Source organism: Lissotriton vulgaris, chromosome 2_1 (assembly GCF_964263255.1).
Source record: "Lissotriton vulgaris chromosome 2_1, aLisVul1.2, whole genome shotgun sequence".
NCBI classification, from domain to species: Eukaryota; Metazoa; Chordata; class Amphibia; order Caudata; family Salamandridae; genus Lissotriton; species Lissotriton vulgaris.
In genome coordinates, this window is record NC_141687.1 from 1,613,168,344 (window position 1) to 1,613,192,844 (window position 24,501).

The window sequence follows — 24,501 nt, forward strand, 5'->3', positions numbered from 1 at the left end:
AAGGAGGCCAGTCAGGGGGAATTCAACAATTTATATAAATCTTGCTTAACTGTAGACCACGGGGAAGTAGGAAAAGGGCATGTTGGGGTAAAGCCACAGGGGTTGGGCGGATGGAGACTTGTTGTCATTCCCGCGGCAAGGACAGGGTTAGCGGGCGTGGTCAGTCTCATAGGAAAAATTGGGAGGGTTGGTGTGACAGGGAGAACAGTAACAGGGGAAGTGGGGGCAGGAGTGGGCTGTGATGGGGACATGCGGGGTGTGAGGTGTCAGGGCAGCGTACTTTGGGGCATATACAGGAGGGCTTTCTAGCATGGTATCAAGCAAGGAATCACCTTCTTCTCCCCCTTCCATATAGCCCTTTCCTTTCTCCTCACGAGCTGGATAACATTTTTTGTACCCGGGCCCCATGCTCCCTATCGGCTATTTCTACTGATTTTGTCATTTGATTTTGTAAATTTTCTCTGGCGTGGTCGGCCATTGACATACGTTCCTGTTATCTTTCTTGAGCCTTCTGCTTTCTTGCTCTCTGCTCTATCTTTTTCCTCCAAAATCGGACGACTTTAAACATAGAAGGGAGCGTTTTTCTTTTCATTAATTGTTCCTCTAGGTTGGCGAAAACTTGGGAATTAAAGGAGCCATAAAGTGGCCAATGTAATTCCGTGTTACTTTGTTTCACATATTTTACCCAGAATGAGGAAAACATTATGGCTGAAGGGCCATGTTTAACATACATCGTATGGCCAGGGGTCCATTCTGGAGGAAGCGGACAAGCCGCCTCCAGCTGGGAGTCCTGAGTACACATACAACAACATAATCTCTTGAATTTACTACTGACTGGCATGCTTGAAAACAGATAACAGACACCAGCGGGTTTTAAAACTCACCTCGCTTGCTTGGCTTTTGCAAAAGTCAACAACAGCAGATTCATACAGAACAGACACCAGCGGGTTTTAAAAACTCACCTCGCTTGCTTGGCTTTGGCAAAAGTCAATAACAGCTTGGCTTTTGCGAAAGTCAATAACTTGGTGGGTGATCAGTCCACCCTTACCTTACAGGGGTAGCTCTCTTCTGCATACGTAGGGCTGTGTCCTGCTCCAGAAATTATTTGCTAGGGGACTCCAGCGAGAACGCGGTCATGTGGCCCAGACCGGGTGGGGAGGGACAGCGGGCGAGTCGTTCGGCTTACCGGATTGCAAAAATCCCTCGGGTAGGGTACCTCCGTCAGAGTCTCTCCGTGCATCTCCTCACAGCCACCGGGCCTGACCTTCGTGCTCGTGGATTCCCTGTTCAGGTGCCATTTGAAGAACCACATTTAACCCACTTACTGGGTCTCGGCGGCGGGGGAACCGCCCAACCTTCCATACCCTTCATACGTAGTAAAAGGAGACACAGGAGCCTTCATCTGCAGGAGGAACCCAGATTTCTTCAAATAGCCCAGGCTATGGAGCAGAGTCCCAAACTCGTCAGAAAACAAGACAGAGGAGGCTGCTGCTTTACTCCGCAACTTACAAGCCTTTTATACTTTTTCATCTCAGTCTTTTGGCTGTTAGTTCATTGTTCAATCAGGGCAGTGTTTGCAGTTGATAACCAGATTCAGACGACGTTTGTAGATGGTGACCTGGTCAAAGCTTGGTACACAAATCATTGTTCACTCGCTTGATCAAGGCTCAGTCTTTCAGGGCATTGTTTAATCACCTTGATCAAAGCCCGGTCTTTCAGGTCATTGTTTAATCACCCTGATCATTGCCCAGCAGTCATACCATTGTCCGGATATCCTGATCACGGTGTCAAGGATGTTTACCAGGCTGGGAGCAGGAGATGGAAAACAAATCATTTACACAGGGTGTGAGTGTCTCATGGCTTTCTATTGAACTGCAAGAACAGGGGGGGTTGGGTGTGCGACAGTTCCTGGGCAGAAATGCTGGCTGCAAGATGGCTGTTGTTGTGTTAGTTAGATTTTCCTCAGGCATCAGCAGAAACTACCAGGTGGGTCGTGTGGAAGTGTTTGACACGAGATGGCAATGAAAAAGTAATAGAGTCTCGGTACAAATGATGCTGAAGAACACTTTTCCTCAGTTGCCCCTGGTATGTTAGGGAGGCTTACGTTGACACTTTTAAGTTAGCTGATCTATAGGCCAACATATCCTGCGGGGTGTCTGGAATCAATCTTAACACCAAGCCCTTAGTCTATATGGTCTGAACAATGCGCAGATCCTACGGATTGGTAGGAACTACACAACAGCAGTTCTGGCTGGACTGCTCTTACTTGAGCAGAATCAAGATTGATTTACATATGGCTGGGTACAAACTTAGGTGGCAAGGCTTTGATAGATTCACTCACCCTGCAACACCCAACACATATGATATCTCAGAGTTGCCCATCAAAGATTTCCTCTGCCCTTTCTTTGGCCTCCAATTCATTGTTGGGTGGTTAGACAAAATAAGGAAACTACAGCATATGAACAGCTCTCACAGCACTGTTTACTTTATGCCACTGGCACTGCTTTCAAGGTCCCCAGAGCAAGCAATTGACGTTGACCCATAGGCACCATCTTTCAAGCCATATCATTGGTGTGCTTTGGACCAGTAGTGAAAATGATCTTTGAATAGGAGTTTCAACTGGACTTCAAGCCACAGGACTTAGCACAGGATAAATTCAATTACTATGAAGATGGTGATTGTTTTTACATATGGACTGTTGAAAGGAAGAATTGTCTGTTGCGAAGGGATATGAGAGCAGCATGCAGGATGTGGAATACTTCGATGTTTGCCTCTTCTGCATCAATTACACCCTCCCATGCTGAAGTAGTACCTAAACTGTAGACACATTTTAAAACATGAGCATCTCGTAGACCTAAGTGCAATCATACATCCTTCATTCCCTTCAATTTCATACGAAAATAGCCATGAATGAATTTAATTCCTCCAAAAGCAATTTGGTTAGATAAGAATACCAAAAGTGCTTACATTGCAAATGGAATTCATTTCACTTTCTTCCAGGGTGTCTGCAATGCAGCATTATGATTGATCTGAGCACTGTGGTTCAGCGCTCTGCCAGGGAATGGAAGCCTGGGCATGTTCTCCACCCAGGCTGCAATGTAGCCTGGGTGGAGAGCATGCAAAGTACGCATGACTGTTTGGTCAGTCCGAAACGGCTGGCCAAACATTCATACGCACTTTACAGAGTGCCCACCACTCCTCCCCCTGCTCTGAGAGCAGAGCAGCCCCACCCCGCAAATCTGACTCAGCAGGAACAAATAAAATGATTATAACATGTTAATATCATTTTATGTTTCCATTATTTCCACTGCTGAAAGCAGTGGGTAGACACTCCTCTATGTTAGCGAAAGAGCTGCCACTGGCACATGCGCTGTCTCTTCGAGACATGTTGTATTCACTCTATGGGCTTACACTCCAGCCCTCATATTGTCTTTTTATTTGTGTTTGGCTTCCTCACACAGAGCTCCGCCCAATTACTGCTAACATTATGCTTCTGTGTTTATGTGTTCATTTGGGGAACTATTTTTTTCTTTCATTTCTGTTTGCCCGTCTTGGTAGTTCAGCTTCCGCACCCGTCACTTAATCTCCCTGTTCAGTTCCAATACTGAGATGATATGTCAGACACTGTTTACGAAATCACCTCTTTAATTTTCTCTGACTTCAAAGTGTGAGGATTTTGCCCAAACCCCTCCTGATTCGCTGCCTGTTGCTTTAGGAACCTCAGTTACCGGACCTTCAGCAGCCCAACATTGCAGACAGTTAAAGGCAAGGCTTGGGCAACTCCCGTCTCATTTTCTCTGATGCTTGTTTATATAATGCAAACTTTAGTGAACCAATGTAAAGCTTTACATGAGCACTAGTTACATTACACAATGTCAGATTCATTTTATGGGGTCAGTTTTATAGAACGCAAACTTGACTGACCCAAAGGTATTAAAGCGCTTTCCAACAGTGCCAGTTACATTACACAAGATCAGATTCTTTTTTTTGTTTTTAAGTGTGCGAAGATTAACTGATGCATCCGCTGCCCCTGTTTATTCATTATTTCCCCTCTACCTGACAAATGAGAGCAGCATACGTCCCTGCTAACTCTTCCCATGTCCAAGCATGCCCACCCTGCTACCTCTTCCTGTCCTCGTCCTCTCAGAGTTCTAATCTCAAAGCACATTCACGGCAGCTCCAGTGGGACTTTGAGACATTTTTTGTTATATAATGTGAACTTGAGTGATCCAAAGGTTTTGGAGGGCTTTACATGGGCACTAGATACATTATACAAGATCAGATTAACTTTGGGGTCCTTTTTATAGAGCGCAAACTCAACTGGAGCAGAAATTAAGTGATGCTGACGCAGTCCGTGTTTATTAATTATTCCTCTTCTGCCTGACAAATGGGAGCATTTTGTTCTTTTTGCTATGTCCCCTTCTCCTATACCCAGGGGGCTAAGACAGAGGCTGGGGGCTTGCTAGTAAACAAAGTGTGAGCAGTATTTTGAATGGAAAACTCTGGAGAAGGGAGTCTGGTGAATAGAGGTCCTAGGGAAGAGGAATGTGACATCTCCGCCATTGGAAAGTACTTCACTGATTTTTTCATAGGCTGTTCAATACTCTAGCAATGCTGTCGAACACAGAATATTATAGTGCTGTTGACTTGCACGAGGCACTTTTCTTTCTGTCTGTGCATTAAAAAGCCTTGGAAAGATTCCACAAATATTTCCAGAATCAAGCATGTATTCCTGAATCCCATTGCATGACCAAGTGTTTTAAGTAAGTAAATATAGCTTTATTCGATTTTCCTAAAATCATAAAAGCACAACACATACATCAAGACATAATCACAATTAATAAATGCTTAAATATGCACTTACAATTAAAAACAGCAAATATGATAATCAGGCAAATAAAAGAATTTCAGATGCTATACATTTTAAAGTGCAATATCTACTGACCAAAACAATGAGCAGGGTGGAACCCAGGCAAGGGATGTTTTACCACATGGTTTTCCACAACTTTATGACAGTTCTTAAAAAACAAGATACCGCAAAGATCACATGCTCATCTTCAAGTTTTAACAATCTTGAGAAAGCTAGCCTGCAATTTCTTATACCCCAGCGATTTAAAAGAGGTTTTAGATAAAGTTTTCTGGGGTTGGAATAAAAAGAGCAAAAGAACAGTATATGCAGATTGGATTGCACTGCGATGTTATCGCATGTGCAGAACAGCTTAGTGGTTGACCAATTGTTCATGTCAGGTAAAGTTACCATGCGATAAAAAGTCCCAAGGCGTAAGCGGGACAAAAGCATTCTGTGATACGGACTAGGATCAACATTTAGGTACATTTGCAAGCCTTCGTTGGGGGTGATTTCCTGAAAGTTTAAGATGGTTTGTTTGTGCTTTTCAGAATTCCATCTCAAAGTTTCCAGATGGGTGGTTAGTGTTTTTTTGAAAACTGATCTTGATACACCATCCAAGGTTCTCGGGTTTACATAATATTCTGGGTGGCCTATCTCGGTAAGTAAAGTTCTTACGTACGACAGCCATCTGAAGTTTGCAACCCCATCTAGGGCCAGGCAGTCTTCCAAAAGGTCCCTGTTGAAACTGGCTTCACTCGTAGTCCATACCTTATGCCATAAAAGAATAGGGGCCATCTTAATTATGTCGCTCATGTGCTTGACTCCTGTCTCGATGTGCGTCATGAATGAAGATGTGGTTTTTGGTACGCCCAGAAGGTAACTGATAAATTGATTCTCACAGCCCTGCAGGGATTGATCCTTCTCGATGCCCCATAGTCCCGCCCCGTAGGGGGCTGTGGACACACACTTCGCCCGGTATATCTGGGTCAGCTCTTTGATTGGTTTGCCGCCCACTCTGTTAGAAAAAGCGCGTAGAGCGCCTATGGTGCGAATAAAAGCCAGTTTCCTAGCTTCAATCGCCTGTTTCCAACGGCACCGCCTGTCAAACAGTACGCCCAGGTAGCAGAACTTATCTACAGTGGCTATATTCTGTTTGTCCAGGGATACGTTACAGGGAGCCCTCCTACGCTTATTGGTGCATGGCATGGTATATGTTTTTGAAATATTCACTTTAAGTCCTCTATCCTGCATATAACCTGCAAATTTAGTCACCGCCCTCTGCAGTCCCACTTGAGTCTGGGACATTATGGCCGCATCATCGGCGTACAGGAGGATTGGCACCGGTGAGCCTTTCACAATAGGGTAATCATTTTGGAAGAGGGAAAGGTATTGACCCACTGAGTTTATGTAATAAGTGAATAACCTTGGGGCCAGAATACATCCTTGTCTAACCCCTCTTGAGAGGGCAAATTTATCGGTACATTCCCCCTGCTTGCCATATCTTACTCTTGCCCCGCAGTTGTGGTACAGCTCTCTAATAAAGGTGATTATACTGGCGCCAATGCCCATCTCGCCCAGCGTCGACCATAAAAGCATGTGGTCCACGCAATCAAAAGCAGAACTTAAATCAACGAAAGTTATAAAAAGCGATCCACCTCTAGCCTGAGTATATTTAGCACATAAAAGGGCCAAGTTTAGACACTGCTCGGCTGTCCCTATGCCCTTCCTAAACCCATATTGAAGGTGTGACACAACATTATGCTCTTCCTCCCACTCCTGAAGTCTCTTTAAAATAATCCTACCTGCTAATTTCATTAGGCCATCCAATAGAGATATTGCCCTATAGCAGGTCGGGTCATCTCGACTGCCCTTTTTAAAAATGGGGACCACTATTGCGTCCGACCAGGTTTCAATGAACCCCTTTTGATTGCCCTAATTCAGCACATTTGTAAGCAGGGGGGCCAGAAATCCGGTTCAGCTTTATACACGTCTACAGGGGTACAGTCTGGCCCTGCTGCTTTACCTGGTGCGCTGTCCCTGATTGCATCCTGAACTTCACCTACTGAGGAGGTTAAGTCAATCGGGAATGGGCAGGCTGGGGGATAAATGTCCCTACTACTTTCTGCAGTTTGGGCTACAGTGGAGCTCGGCCCTAGGGATGTAATAGTATCAGCTGGCTTTATGTGCTTATATAATTGCCTAAAGTGTGTTAGCCATCTTTCACCCGTTATTGCCAGGTCTATTTTATTTCCACTATTATTCGGCTGATATAGAGTTTTGACCAACCTCCAGAACTTGGTGGTGTTTTTCTGGGTGGATGCTTCTCTAAGTGTGGCCCAGGCTTGCTTTTTTAAAGCCAAACTTCTTTCTTTTAATACAAGTTTATATAATTGCCTGGCGCTGCGAATTGTATGGGGGTCCCTTGGTTTATGGGCCAGAACTTTTTTTAGGGCTTTTAGTGCTTTCGTGCACTTCCCATCGAACCACCCTTCTCTAGATGTGTTATTGTTATTCGCTACTCGGGTCAACATATTTTTGATACGATGTTGAATGTTGGCAAAGGCTGTCATGACAGTAAAGGGGTCCGCGTGTTCCTCCAGACAAACATTAACATCATTGGCAGAGTCAGAGAGCAGCTTTTTCAGGAACACACTAGGGACAATCTTCTCCCATTTCACCACATAGCCATTAGTTTTAGATAACTCAATCCTATAAGGATACGTGGGATGAATAACATTTTTATCATAACGCCCCTTTACATTTACACCGATTGAGAGGGGATAGTGGTCGCTGAATGCGTCTTTGCCAACCGCCCACGAGGTCAGAAACCCAGGATTGGCAGTGGTTATCAATATATATCAATATAAAATCAATGGTTGAGTTACAACCTCTACCAAAGAAGGTTGGCTCAAACTGCACGGGTGAGGGACAGGTCTGGTTGGCGAAACAAAGGTCAAAATTAAAGACAAAACCATTTAACAGCATCCCCATCTTTGTGTGAGCAAAATGAGTTGGATTGTCCGCCCCAAAATCTGCAAAACCACACAGAGGAGAATCGGAATGTGAACAAAAATCGTACAGTCCCCTGCCCAAATTATTATTGCCCCCTTAAAGTGGTCAACGGTGCGCGACAACTGGCGCAACATATTGGACATGGTGGGCTCCATTTAACTATCGAGCACATCAAGAGAAGAAGCACGAGGCACTGCCCAAACTTACACGCTGAAGCTAGCATAATCAACTGAAGTGATTTAAATGTCCAGATCTCAAAGCTTAAGCACTACAATTCAAATAAAGTGGAAGCTTGACTACTACATCTAACAAAAGGACACCGATTATAGAATATCTGGGACATAAACTAAAGTAGAAGAATAACCAGAAGCTAAATACTAGGTGATAAGAAGCTATTACATCAAAGAAGCACCACCATTAAGGGATTTACGAAGCACCTTTTTGGAGCTGCAGAACAGACAACATACAGTATCGTCATTTTGAACCAATCCACTTCCATAAAGTACGTCACTTCTCTAGCACCAGCATAAGAACAACGTCCATATACAGCCAGTGCAGCTAATAATACATTCAGATGCTATAGAGTAAGAAAAGAAATAAGCAGAATTCCTGAAGAAGGCGCAGGCCGAAACGCGTTGAAAGGAATAATCTCTGCGTATTGTTGAATGTTTTTAAATCTTTTTCTATTGTACAGTATTTACGTCGTGAATGTATTATATGTAAAATAAATGTGTCTAAAAATAACAAAAATATCAAGATTTGTACAAATGAAAGTATAGAAAAAACAGTGACAAAAGAAACATAAAAATCAACAAAATGAAATAAGAATAAATAATTTGAACAATATACACCCAGTGAGTTTATTGATTTCAATAACGTCTAGTCTACTCCACAAATATTGATGTTAATAACCTGACACTTTCCTTCCTAAAAAAGTGTCTTTCCTTGCTAGGGTTTATCACTTTAGGCAGGGGCCCCAATTTTCCAAAACATCCATTTCACTATCAGACATATTATTGTAAAAGTTCACCAATACAATATTCTCTTTCGTGCCCCAATTAAAAGATAGAATTTGAAAATGGGTACTGGAAAAGAATTTATGAATCTTAACCTCTGCCGTTGTTGAGACATAAACACAGAGACCACCCTTATTATGGCCCTGTGCTGACAGCATAGCCGAAGAGTGGAAGGTTTGGTACCCAAGGAGATGTACTTCTTCACAACACCATGTTTCTTGAAAACACAGGATGTCGTGCATGTGAATGGCGTCTAACCAGGCTTTGTTGGAAACTTTACTGGCTAGCCCCGCCACATTCCATGAAAGAAGAGAATTAAAATAGGGTACGTTACTAGTGACCACATGTGTGCGGCCTGCACTAACTAGAGGTATATGTAATTGCAGAGTTGATGTGTTTGAGGTAGGGGGAGGAATCGAAGCGTTGGGGATGGAACAATTGTGGGGAGATGGTTGGGGCTGATGATGAATAATGCCAGGTATCAAAGGATCACCAAGAGAATCTATCCCCTCCCTCGTATTGCCCTGATGCCTTTTAGACGGGCTAGATGACAAGTAGTGGGCAAAAGCACACTGACTATACTGAACGCCCATGGGCAGCTTATCTATGTTAGTAGACTCGTAAAGTCATTCATTGTCATCTAGTCCAGAGAGAGGGTTGTAAAAGTTGGACAGGGGTATATTCCAGGAATCCTTGGGGTTATGAGAATATGAATCACCCCAGTACGCACTAGAATTATGAAAGTTTCTCGGTGGGAAGGGTAACTGGCAGGGCTGAAAACAGAAATCATTAGTGATGTCAAAATGATTCTGACCCTTTTGCATCCGCGTACGATCTAGTCTGTCAGGGGCATGAAGTCTGTGCGGCATTGGAGCATAGGTGTGCATAGGATAGGGGAGAGGAATGTTGAGGCCCGTGTGGTATTTTTGAGATGAAGGTATTGTAGGGCCAAGAGGGGCTTTTGGACGCCATTTACTGCCAGGATGGTAAGGTCTAAACCGGGCTGGTGGTTGCCTCAGCATGGCCTCAGGATAGAAGTAGCTTAGGTTATGGGTTGAGATTCCCCCCTCGCCCGTCCCGGGATACCAGTCACTGATGTATGTGACCAGTCTGTGATCTTTGAAGTTGACTATGATCACATCACCTTCAATGTCCTTGGGTCTAGTGCCTACCCAGTGGCATCGCCTGGCCGAGACGATATCACCATTTAGGTGTGGTGGAAGTGGTCTGTTTCTCCTCAACCAATAGATAACCTTATTTTTTAAATTGGCCTGATGTTCAGGGTTACCTTCTGGCGGGGGCGGAACTCCTGTGAGTACAATAACATAGTTTATGCACTCAGGAGGTAGATCAACGGTATTCCTTGATCTTCTATTGGGATGATGAGATATGGTAGGTGGGGGGTTTAGATTAATATTATTGTTAGAATGCGTACTATGGGGCCTTGTGTTGGAATGGGGTTTTTCTGAGGTCGTGGAATTTTTCGGTGAAGTAATTTTATTATTACTATTTTTGGCATTGGGGTTACTATTCTGCAAAGGTTTTGGTGGCCCAGCTATAGGTGGTGGATTTGCCTTAGGGATGCCAATCACCGACTTGGGTGGTTTGGGTTCTTGGTAGACTGTGTTGAGTCCCTTGAAGCGTTTGGTTTAGGGCAAGATATGCCCTTTCGATCTTGAAGAATTTTATCGATACTGTCCCCTAATCTTTTGATCCTTTCAGTAAGGGGAAGGATCAAAGCCTTTATAAGGCGGTCGATATCATTCAGCAGCCCTGCGTAGCTAGGTACCGAAATTGATTTGGGGGTCATATCTTTCGTGGGATCTACTGTCCTTACCTTGTCAGGAATGGTGAACGGAGTATGTGGCACTTGTTTAGGAGGTGCGATTCTCTTTTTAATTACGAGCTTCTTTCTTCTCTTCCTCGGTGGGGAGCCAGAGGGGGTTTTAGGGCACTTGGTGGAATCCCTAGGCGGTGATGTTAGAAGCTTTCCCTCGGAAGTACCCATGGTATGATGGTCAAGTCCAATTGGGGTAAAGACAGGAGAGGGTATGTTTTTTATCATAAAGAGGGGCGAGTTCCACAGGGGGAGTGCTTAAATCTATGGTCTGAATGTCAGTTACCTGGGAGTGAATGGAGTCAGAAATAGTAATAATGTCCTTTTGGACAGGGGGATTCGTCTGAAAAATGAGGGAGATGTCTTCTATAAGGGAAGAAGTGTTAATGTGATCTATTGGTGTGGTTAGATCCATTAGGGATGATAGGGGTGTTATAGTTGCATCATGGGGCTGAAGAGGTCTTAATTTTAACTTTTCGATGGAGAGACGTCGCTCTGCTCGTTTCTCTGCCAGCGTGAGCTCCCTGTCCACATCGGTCTTGATTTTAGCAAAAAATGTATCCAGAGGTCCTAACATAGGAGACCCTTGCGTAGCTAGCACCTGGGTTGCCTCAGAGGTAGACATCGCTGAGAACATATAAGGACGTGTAAGGCAGGGGGCGGAAGTGGCAAACACTGATTAAATGAACAGATAGGGGACACTGTGATAGGAAAACACAATTCTACAATAAAATACACGTACCAAAAAAGGTAAAGCAAAACAAAGACAAGCGGGAGGTCTAGATTTAAGGCTGCAGGGGCGAAGAGAGTGGGCCCGGCCCGGCCTCTGTCGGCCCCGGACGGCCACAGACGGTCCCGCCCTTGTCCCGGGCTTCTCCCGGCACCCTCCCGCGCGCTCCCGCGCAGCGGGGACGATGCTTCCTCTATGTAGCTGTCCAATTAACTAACGGGTGGGCGGGGCCGACAGGGAGAGCAGCCCAGCTGGTCTAAGGGCGCGCGGGAACTCCTGGTCCTCGGAGTCCCCCCGCAATCGCTCGCAGCCCTGCCGGTCAGTCCGAGTTAGCCCCCTTGTCTGAGCTAAGGTCCGCTACAAGCCGCAAAGCGGGACCCGCGAAGCGGGTCCAGCGAGGCGCGGTGGCAGGAGCAGGCTTCCTCAAAGGGGTTGGCGGCGTCCTCGGAAAGCTCCGCGTTTCTGCTTGAAATCCCCTATACCCAGGGGGCTAGGACAGAGGCTGGGGGCTTGCTAGTAAACGAAGTGTGAGCAGTATTTTGAATGGAAAACTCTGGAGAAGGGAGTCTGGTGAATAGAGGTCCTAGGGAAGAGGAATGTGACATCTCCGCCATTGGAAAGTACTTCACTGCTTTTTTCATAGGCTGTTCAATACTCTAGCGATGCTGTCGAACACAGAATATTATAGTGCTGTTGACTTGGGGAACATCACTTACAACGCATTTTTTACAACGCACTACCATTACATCGCAACCATTACAACGCATACCATTACAATGCATTGCGCTGGGGGGCGCTCTAGGATAGGGAATATATTTAATTTACTATCCAACACCTTCCCTACTATCCACGGGGACTGGAGTTGGAATAGTAAATTAAATAATTCACTATCCAGCGCCTAAAAGCATTATGCGTTGTAATGGACTGCGTGGTAAAAACCGCGTTGTAAAGGCATGCGATGTAAAAGCATGCGTTGTAGTGACACCAATCCGTTGAGGCACTTTTCTTTCTGTCTGTGCATTAAAAAGCCTTGGAATGATTCCACAAATGTTTCCAGAATCAAGCATGTATTCCTGAATCCCATTGCATGACCAAGTGTAGAAATCGGATATCTCTCCAATCCCTGGCGGCATGGCAGCCAGAATATTGTGCTGCATGGCTAAACAGTTATAAGGTCCCAAATACGAGACCTATTGGCTATTCCAATGCTTGTTTTTCTGATTGTATTCGTCATATATCACAATAAGAATGAGGAAAAGGAGACATGGTGGTGTCAATTACTTGGGGTAATGGGCACAATGCTTAGTCTCCTCACATTGTGCCCTTCCTGATCACTTTCCCACCTCCTTAGAGAAGGATTGTGGTTTGTCTTTTGTTAGGATGTTGCAGAATGTTCTCCTGTGGAAAATCTGGGATTAGATGGGCACAAAGTCATATCTGGAAACCAAAGGGGGAAAAATACTTTCTGTGAAAGAAGCCTAGGGCTACAATTTGTTTTTTTTTTAGACAGCATACCTCACTCCATCAGGAAGAGAACGAGGAAGAGATAGGGTGACCAACTGGCATAGGTGCAAATTCACAACGGTGAGAGTAAAAATTCAGGACAAAGGGACTAAATTCAGGATAAAAATTCAGGACAAATGGTTAAAATTCAGGACAAAAGGTACGTTTTACAGACAGGTCAGAGGTGGTCGTGCAATAGTATATAAGTAAGTAAATTAACAACCACCTAAGTACAAGTCTAAATAAGTTTATATTAGGTTGAGACAATCATGCACTTTATGGTTTTTCAGTATGGCCGCAGCTTTCTACCTTAGACGATTCAAAATTCGCACCTCACTCCAGCAGGTACATTAGTCACCAGACAACGGTGAAACGCACCTGAAGTTCCAATGCTGTGTTCCAAAGTTTTACTATTGCAAAATTCATCCAATATTAGCAATCAAAGATTTATTCCAACAGCACAAAAGTTCAGTTGAATGTGGATTCAATAATCCAATCTCATCCAAATCAATGTTTTGCAGATAACTTAAAACAGCCAACGTGTTTCGTACTATACGGACATCATCAGGGCTCGTGAATAACAATAATCAATCTGTGGTGCGGTGGCCTTTACTAAGTGCCTAGATCCAACACATCAGATCCTCGCCGCGATTCCCAACAACATTCAATTGATAAATCTTCTGGCAGTTAAACGTTCAAAATAATGACTCTTTATTCTATTTAGGCCTGGATAAAGTGACTTGTATAATCTCCAAATGTATATCTCCCTAGTAAAGAATCCAATATAATTCACAAAAAGTTCAAAAAGGTTCCAGAGCAACCATTTGCCTCCATCTAGGCAAAGCGAAGTTCAATTCAACGAGATCCAGGCCGGCGACACTAGGTATGTGTGCATCCACTGTGCCTTATAGAATAAGGAGTCGGATTGGATTATTGAATCCACATTCAACTGAACTTTTGTGCTTTTGGAATAAATCTTTGATTGCAGATATTGGATAATCATAATAAAACTTTGGAACACAGCATTCGAACTGAAGACTTGTTTATGAACACGACGCTCCTTCCTTAATCTTCATTTGCCTGGCTATACAAGGAATTTTGCAGTGCAAGCCACCAGTAACAACCCCCCCCCCTTCCAGCTTCCCAGGGAAACCTCCGATGCCTGGTCCAACCAGTCCGGCCTTGCTACCACCCTCCAATGGTGCCCCTCATCTTCACTTAGACGGTCTCTCATGTGTATTTAATTTCTTTTATAGTGTTACTCATCCCAAGTATGTAGCGCAGGGTGTCAGAGTGTGTTACATCACACATACAAATTAATATAGGGACAATGACTCATATTAACATGAAAGTCAATGTATAGGAAATGTTACTTAAGATAATGGGTGCTACTAGGTGTAATCATTCTTTCATCCATCATTCAGTCTTTCACCATTCATTCTGTCATTCCATCTGTGTGCCCATCTATATCCAAACATATTCAACCATTTGCAAACCTATCCACCATATCCACCATATATCCTTCCATCCATCATTTCACTCATCCATCCCTCCATTCACCCTTTCACTCATCCATCCATTATTCATCTACCCACCCTTTCACCCTATCCATCCGTACAGTCTTCCATCCAGTCTTCCACCCATCCATCTATTTACTCACCCATCCAGCCATTTACCCTTTTACCCATCCAGCCATCCATTCACTTACTCATCCATCCACCCATTCACTGACTCATCCATCCACCCAGTCACTTTTCCTTCCACCCATTCACCCTTTAAGTCATTCATCCTCACGTTCTCTCTCCATCCCCCTTTCACTTATCCATCCATCCATCCACCCACCCATCTACTCATCCATTCATGAATCCATCCATTGATCCTATTACTCATCCATCCTTTCACTCATCCAGCCATCTGTTCTCTCATACATCCACCCTTTCCCTTACTCATCAATCCTTACATCCAACCTTTCGCTCATCCATCCATTCACCCTTTCACTAATCAATTCATCCATCCACCCATTCACTCGCTCATCATCTACCTTTTCACTCATCCATCCATCCTTTCACACACCCATCCACCCTTTTACCCATCAATCTACCCTTCCACCCATACACCCATTTACCTTTTCTCTCATCCACACTTCAACTCATTCACTCATCCATCCATCCTTTATTTCATTCTCTATCCATTACTCCTTCCATTCATCCATTCATCCTTTCAGTAATCCATCCAGCCATTCACACATTCCTTCACTTATTTACTCACCCACCATTTCACATTATGAGCCAAGCCTTTTTAGGTCTCGCCTAGACGAAGCAAAAGCAAAGCTTTTGCGTCTAGGGCGAGACAACTTATGCAATCACTTTAGGGGGAATGTAGACAGCAGACTGTCACGAGCTTCTCCTGCCGGAGATTGTAGCTCGTGAGCGCGCACGTCGAAGTAGGCTCCCGCACGCATGCGCACATACACACACTGCATACACACACACACACGCACCCCCCCTTAAAGAAAGGCTCACGCACGCATGCGCACATACACACACTGCATACACACACACACACCCCCCCCTTAAAGAAAGGCTCACGCACGCATGCGCACATACACACACTGCATACACACACACACGCACCCCCCCTTAAACAGACACATGCGCAGACAGACGCACGCACGCACACACTACAACAGACACACGCGCGTACACCCCACCCCCACTCACCCCTCCTCTCCCTCAACACACTCACCTGTTCTGGCGGTGCTCGGCGGCGGTTGTGCCTCTTGGGCGGCGGTAGCGCTTTGCGGGGCTCTCTCACCACATGAGAGCCCCGCCTTCCCCATGCGCCCAGTCGCTCTTCACCCGGTCCCCCATCTCGGGACCGGGACTCGATCAGGAGCCCTCGGGGCTCCTCGGACAGTGGCTTCCCTCTCGCGCCGCAATGGGGGCGGGACTTCCGGTTGGGGCCGCGCTGCGATTGGCCGGCTGCCCAACCGCTTCCGGGTCATCGCAGGCAGCGCGGCGGCCCGGCGGGAACTTGTTTCCTTTGCTTTTTATGAATTGTTTAGTTATTCCATTTGCTACTGGAGGCCTCTTTTATTTTGATGTCCGGGGCCATTTGTTCCCCAAGTCCGGCAATGGCCTTTTGTCCATGTCGGGGGCAGCCTTCAATCAGACTTTGGCGCAGCAGGGTCCTGGAGCACTGCCTGTGCATTCACCTCTGCCTGGGGTTGCAGAGCCGGTTGTGGCCGGGAGTTCGGGGCCTCCCGAGCCCTGAGATTGGCTGTGCCGGGAGGCGGCTCCTGCTGGCAGCTGGACTAGAGCACAAGCATCCGATAAGCGGCAGACCAGGGAGGCGGCGAGTGGCGGAAGCGACAGCGGCGGCGCCAGGACACAACTGATACGGCACTGGGAGGTATTTACAACTCGAAGTGCTCGCTACTTTGCTTTGTTTGCGCAGTTTGTCTTAAAGGAGCGACGAAAAGGACGGATTTCCGGGAGTTGAAAGAAGCAAAGCTGATTTTACTTTCTGCGCGGTGGTTCGGGTTACTTACAGCGCTTGCTGCGTGCCTGAAGTGACGAGACATTCCTAGAGAGTGAGGAGGGAAACGTAGAGACGCCCACAGTGAAATGGCTGTAGAAATTTGCGCATAGAAACCAGACATCGACGCAGTTTGCAACCAAGTTGTTTACGTGTTCTGCACACAATCACTGATGCATGTTCCAAATAACCCGTGCACATACCGAGCACGCAGCTTGTTCACAAAACTGCACTCCGCCCCCAATCTAACTCTGCTGGCAACATGCACACAAGCTCTGCAGACAACCTGCACCCAAACTGTATACACCTAAATATGCACTGCTCGCAGCCGACTGACAGGTTCTGCGCACCAACTGTATAACTGCACACAGCTTCACTAGAGGTGGGCGAGCCAGCAGATTGCCAGGGGAAGTCGAGCCAGAAACGAGCAAAGGGTCTGGTGAGGCTCTTAACCCCTTCCATGCTCATGACGAGTTCAGCTCGTCATGTGGCACAGTGGAGGGGAAAATGCACATGCACAGCAGCGATGTGGTTAACAGCCCGTGCAATCTAAATCGTGTGAAAATACGATGGTCTCTTTAAAATTGAAAAAGATAGTTAACATGCAGAGACGTTTGACATCAATACACCAGATTATATTTGTACAGTGCACACCCTCAATTCGTGTATTGAAAGTTTTTCTCATATCTGACAACGAAGAAAAAAAGAGGCTTTATAAACTAAAATATTTTCCTAGGATCACACAATTTGGGAAAGCCGGGAAGCCAGAATTAGTCTAAGGTTTTTCTGGTTTCACATGTGCATGTTTGTGTGTGTGTGTGTGATAAAAGCGAGTGAAAGAGGGAGAAAATTCAGACACTAGGGAGGTATTTTAAACAACATTCTGGGAATGCCACTATATACAACTTTATAAAGAAATAAATACATGCTTGTGTGAGCATTGCTGCTTGTTTCTTTGATTGCGCACTTATATAAGTATTAGGCCGCATAGCAGAAGTGTCTTATATGTCTTGTCCTTAGCCCCGCCCCTAGCCCCTCCCACTTGCTACACTCATAGCTCATTGTAAGAGTATGAGGCTAATGGGAGCCTGGAACAGCAGACATCCTAATGCTGGCTCTACAGCACAATGCATGGAGCTGCAGTGCGGATTTGGTGACTTTGAAGGCCAGTGACAAAGCGTTAAATGCTTTATTTAGTTCATGGCTAAGGGCGGACTGGCCATTCCGCCATACTATTGTTTTACCAGTGGGATGCAGGCTACTATGTTAGGCTGCCCTAGTAGCCAGTACGGATATTTACTCCCCCCCCCCCACCCACCAACGCCCCACTGTAGTCATGATCCCCCGCTGTGTGGTGCTGCTTTGAACGTCATTGGTCGGGCCCTGTTTCGGCCTGTGAAAGAAGTCCATTGTCAGAGACGAAGGGACAGCTAAGGTATCATGTCTTACCCTGATGTAAGGGGTCTGAATGAATGTTGGAAAGACAAACTAGGCGCTGCCTGGGCAGATGAATGTGCAAAACGACATTCAATTAGTGCAGAATTGTGAGGCATACCATTACCACTCCCACTGGAATTATACAATTGTGCAGCTGCAGCGTTTTTCACATAATTGTACATTTGGCGCATAATCCATTATCTGCTGCACCATCTGCAGATAAAAAAAAGGTTTCTAGCTAAACGTTTCAAAAGTTACTAAAAGTGGAGCAGCATGTGTTGCTGCTCCATGGAAGGCCCCTGCCAGAGCTTCACTGCTCACCTTTTGTTGCTTATTGCTACATTTGATGGTTAAACTTGAAAAAAATGAGGTGCAACCAATGCCCAGGTAGTTTTAGCAAGTGTAAAAATGACAAAATGGCATCATACTAGCATAAAGTGTGCTGCATGACGCCACATAATTTGGCTTTGCTTGCCGCATGATTTACTCATCCCTGCCGCAGCTCTGTGTGTGTGTGTGTAGCTCTGTGTGTGTGTGTAGCTCTGTGTGTGTGTGTAGCTCTGTGTGTGTGTGGCTGTGTGTGTGTGTGTGTGTGTCTCTGTGTGTGTGTGTGTGGCTCTGTGTGTGTGGCTCTGTGTGTGTGTGGCTCTGTATGTGTGGGTCTGTGTGTTTGTGTGTGGCATTTGCGAAAGATTAAGATATTGGCATTGTAAATGACTGCCATTTATTTATCTGTTTTCAAAACCAACACATAAATAAAAAAATTGTCATTTACAATGCCAATAGCTCTAACTTTTGCAAAGGCGAGACCGTTGCATTGTAAATGCTTGTTATGCAGAGTTGCAGACAGAAGAGGCCCGTCAAGAACTTCACCTTGCTGTAGTTCCTAAAGCAAGTGGTGGGGTGGGGTGGGTTCACTATGCCCCTGCATACAGGCAGTCTGAAAACGTAGAAGTCATGAATCATGCATGATGCACAGTGCCAGGATGTAAGGTGACTGTGACATGGTGTTGTTTCCAGGGCTTTAAGTGGTGTAAAGAAAACTGGTGGGTCTCTTCAAAGGGGGTGTTTGGTGTAATTAAGAGCGTGGTTTAAAACACCTAGGCTAAAAAACTGCGCTTAGCATAGTGTTTCGCGTGACTGGTATTGTCATTTCTGCCATTGCATCCTCCAGATATATAATACAGCAAGTATCATTACACAAACAACAAGCCAGGACTATTGGCTTTGTCAATGTTTGCTAGTTCCTTAAAATAAAAAAGCAGCAACCATGGCTTTGTTGAATATTATATTGAAAATACTTCAGTTCTAAAATGATGAGACAGTGAAAGAACGATAACCCGTTCTTTTTAACTTCTTTTACTGGCCTTTTTAAATGAACTGTTCTCTTACGTTGCAGCATGGGCGTTTTTCCTTTTATCTAACTTAGATAAAAGGTAAAACACCCATGCTGCAACGTCTAACAGAATGCCCGACCCTAGACTGAGGCAGGAGGAGGCCGCCACATGCTTTTAACACCCCAGACTGCCCCATTGACATTCTGTATGTGGAAATTATCCGGCATACAGAATGAATATGGGCGTTTGGGGCTGCTCTTGTGCTCCAGGAGGAGTGCGAGATGGCTCCATCAGCGGGGGGAGAGGCCTCTCACAGGGGAGCAGTGCTGCTCCCTGTGATGGCCAAAATTACGGACAAAAGGCGTCCGTAAAAGGGATCCTCACGGACAACGGACGTGAGGTCCCAATTACGGACTGTCCGTGAAATTTACGGACGGTTGTCACCCTTGGAAGAGAAGACTAACCATAATACAGATTACTCTAAGTAATCCAAACAGTACTTGTTCATGAGCGGCCCTTTTTGCAATAGAATGTCTTCCCGAGTGTGACGGGCTTGTTCCCGGAAACTCAATTGAATTCCGAGATAGACAATAAGAGCCTCATTTGCAAAATGTTGACACACTGCAGCGCAGCAAGTCTTCCTGCTGTGCATCAAAATAAAAGGGCAGGAAAGCACCTTCTCTGCAAGACACGTCCCATCCCTGTCCTTCTCTCCAGTCCCGGCACACAAACAACAGCTGTGCCCCAGCGCAGACACCTTTGCGTCATTTTACAAGGATGCCTGCGCTGAGGAGACAATTGTTTTTGTGCAGGAAGGGACACCTTCCTTCACAAAAACAATAATTGATGCCATTTTCCTCTTTGTGTGCTGCAGAACGGAGCATGCATAGAAAGAGGAAAAAGAAAGGAGAAATAATGTTATTACAAGGCCATGAAAAGTCACCCGGGGTGACTTTACATGACCTTGAAAATATGGGGAAGCCCACAGTGATTCAGTTGCGTCAATAAAAGTGAGGACAGGCTGCACAATGGCCCCTATGAGTTCACTTGCTCAACCAAGTTGTAATAATTTCAGGCGCCTTTCTTGACATTAACAGTTCTTCATCTCTTTCTGGCCCACATCGAATTGTGTGGACTGTGCAGGTCTATTTTTTTCAGATACTTTTGTTTATCACTCTTGCATCCATGCTTTCTTGGCGCCCTGCTTAGAGTGGGCGGGGCCTAAATTCAAAGTATTATAAACTAGTGTTCTGAAGTTGCATCTACCTCGTGAGTAAGGAATGTGATGAATAAGAGCAGGAGTAAGTGTAACGAAGAGTGCTGGTGAATAATCGGAGTAGAATGACAATATCAATGCTACAGCAGGAGTTTCACTCCCTGGTGAATTAAGATTGAAACTATTTGGCACTGCGCTGTAAGTATGTCATTTTCTAATTAAAATGCGCGGGCTCGTAAATTCCCTGACTGATAGAAAATTCCAGCTCTATTCAGCAGAGTTTTAAATTGTTGTCATGATTCTCTGCATGACTCAGCGTTGCTTTCACTCGACAGTAATTTCCAAGAAATTGGCCAGCTCCGAGCCTGCTGCTTTTCAAAAACCCCAGACCTGTTTTTCGCCAGTAAAGACATTGTTCAAGCTCTCGCCTTTAATTAACGCCTTGCTTTGCTGATTACAGCGAGTGCGCGCCACACCCTCCGCGCGCTGGATTCCCCCTCCCACCACACCCCCGCCTCTGCAAGCTGAGAATTTGCATGTGTGCTCACAGATTCCTGTAAATGTACTTTTTCCTGAAATTTCTAAGAAAAAGCCGTTATCTGCTCTTCTCAAGCACGACCTACGTTTGAAAAGTGAGACGTCTGTCTGCCTTGTGGCAGGCACCCTGCCGGCTCGATGCAGTTTACGAATTTAACGGAACTCAATTTTGTAATTAAAACTTTAAATGAAATAAGAACTTGTGGTCGTTTATGACTGCTCTTGTTATTGTTGGGTCGAGCCCTCTGCACTGTCGGAAACTCCAAACCTCAGAAATCCGTCGGGGTTTCATGGTTCACACGCTGAACATTCGCTACCAAAGTTGGCTTTTATGTGTGCAGGCAAGCCCGGGCATAAGTTGCAGCTTTCAGTGTACCCGAGGGAGTGTTGAATCAGGGGCCTAGCTTCCACTGGTGCAGCAGGAGCAATGGCACAGGGACCCAGAGGCCTGAGGGGAGCATTAAACCTAGGTTATTGCTGTATTTTATACTTCAAACAACACAATTTCTTATACCAGGGCCCTTGACAGTCTGGCTACGCTACTGTTTTCAATCCGTTACTCATAGCGCTGAAACCAAATTCACAATAGGACAGTCATCTACTTTTGAGGAAGGATATGAATCCTCACAAACAACGTCATGCAGACAGTTTAATTTCAGTCACATTGTGAAACAATGCCTTTATATTCATATTTTTATTAGTGAACTGTTGTTTTGAAAATAGGCATATAAACATCACTGTCTAGACGCACTCTCTACCTTCTGAGTAGCAGGTTACGAATTCTTGGAATTATACACTTAGACATGCATTTCGAAGTGAGGAAATACCACTGGTAAAGCTGGATTGCTTCATTAGCAAGTGTAGGGTTAGGAGTGGGATTATGTTCGTTTATGGATGGATCATCGTAGTAAATAAGATGAGCCTCCAAAACTTTTCACATTTGTGGATATTCCTACACCTCATATATGCGTTTACCACTCAACAAGCACATGCAAAATTGCTTCAGTCAAAGTCAGAGGTGAATGCCCTTAAGGGGTGGGATTGGAAAGAGAAGCCACCAAATTTTACCAGAAAATATTTTCCCTATGAAGAAAAGAGAAATAAATCTATGTCTTAATGCACATTCAGAATTCATGCATGAAAGCGCATGATGGTGTTACTGTCTGTTTAATTATTATGCATTGGCTAACTGCAGGGAACATATGCCTTTTACAAACTAAGCAACATTATCCGAGAATTATTCTCTGTTCTGATAGTTTAACACACTTTGATACATAAAAAGATTCCAATTGCTATGGAAAATGCTAAAGTTTCTTAAGAAAGAAAACTATACACATTCAGTGCATCCTATTGAAATTGTTCGACACCAACCATTAATAATTTAGGGGCTTATTACGAGTTTGGTGGGCAGGGTTACTCCATCACAAACTTAAAAAAGCATTTCTGTCCGACAAATTACAATTCCATTATATCCTATGGAACTTGTAATACAGCGGACGAGATATCCATCACATTTGTGACAGAGTATCCTATCCGCCAAGATCGTAATCAGCCCCCTTAGTTAAGCGTGCATTCACAAGTACACTATTTTGTTAACAATGTCCTTTCTGCTCGCAAAGTGTCTACAAAATGAACAATGTTGCATTCAGCCAAAAAGTCAATAGGCAGAAAAAGTAATTAAAGTGTGCTACATTTAAACAGTATAACTCAATTATATTCTGAACTTGTCTTCATTTTCGGTTAAATATTTATTCACACTACATGAAGTCTTCAAGGTCCTCTTTTCATTACGAAACATTCCTTTAGCACAGTAGAGACATTTCATGTAAAGTGTCTAAGAGTCTCAGTAGACGGCAAATTCAAGACAGTTTCCTACTGCTGACACAATTCTCCCCCCCTTTTGCATGATTTGGAGCTGTTTACACTATCTCTCACCTTTGTAAATTCCTGAATACGGTACTCAGAAGCGACGGCCACTTAACGTTTCCAAAGGCTTCATTGCCCCTTTGTAATATTTATAACTTCATTCATTTGAGTTGGAATTTTTTTCTAAAACCTGCAAATATGCAGCAGATGCAGACTTTTGGGGAGTGTGGTAAATTAATAAATAAACAGACAAAAGGGTGTGGCTGTGGAATCACGTTTCCAGTGGCACTGCTTATGACCTACATGAAGTATGGAGTACTCTAGGGAGATGTCACACACGCGCAGCAGAGGCACAGCATGAAATACACTTTTGTAATGGATAATCATTCTCATGTATTCTGTAGGTTAACCTCCCCTGTCTCCGACTGAGGGCCTCATTTATGAAATGTGGCGCATCGCTGGACAAAAACAGCAATGCATCACTTTTCAAAGCACCATCCTTACGGCATGATGGATGTGCCGTGTTTACAATACAGAACTCAATGGTGCAATGATTTACAGATGTGTCAGGATTCCTGACGTATCGGGCGGGAAAAGATGATGCTTTGCTGGAATAAGTCAGATAACTGACTCCACTCCAGCAATGTCATTACACATAGGCAAGTCCCATGTGAAAAGCCCTGTGTCACTCCTTACGCCTGATTGTGACACAGTCAAGTCATAGAAGTGGTGCAATGAAATCGCATACATTTTCCTGCCTTACTTCTACGAGGCTTTTTCACGGTGGAACGCCCACCCTGCATACATTGACACAGGTATAATGTAGCACAGACCTTTACAAAGTGATGCATCTGCCTAGAGGTGTTACTTTATTAATAAGGGGCAGTGTGGCACATTGTTTACTCCTCCGCAGTGTCACAGAAAAGTGGCACAACTGCAGTGCCAGCCCTTCATAAATAAGGGCTTGAATCTTTAAACAGTTACAATTCACCAGAAGCACCGCAATGTGAGTCTTTCGTCTATGATCTCCATGTTTCCAATGTTAAGGTTGTCACAGATCCCACATGTGCCAGCAAGGCATTTCCTCAGTTATACTCAATGTTTTGATTTTTATCTTTTTTTTCCTTTCTGACGCCTTGTATAACAACATGTAGATACTATCATAATGTGAAATGCTGCAGACAGGTATCTGTAATTGACCTTCATGCAAAATGTTTGGGGTAACTTGGCAAATCACATGACACAACCTTCTGTGATGTGTTTCCAAATGCCTACAAAAGTTATTTGTCAGAGAGAAGCAACATTTTTTATGGCCTCTCGAAAAAGGCTAGGCCCTCTTTTAGAAGCTGCTTCCAGAAAAATGGAAATAAGCACTAAATACACAAGAGATCTTAGCTATGTTCCTGCCATCAAAGGGAGAAAAAAACACACAATGCCATCCATCCTGTGCTAGAATGGGACACAGTCTTTTGTCATTTGTACAGCATAATGGATGTGCCACTCTAAGGATGAAAGGGTATTGTTTTGATTTATACTGGGTGCTCCCTCGTGTCTGAACAAAGTGAAATCTCTCTGAAGAGCTATAATGATAGCGAAACACATGTTAGGGGTTGCTTTTATTTAT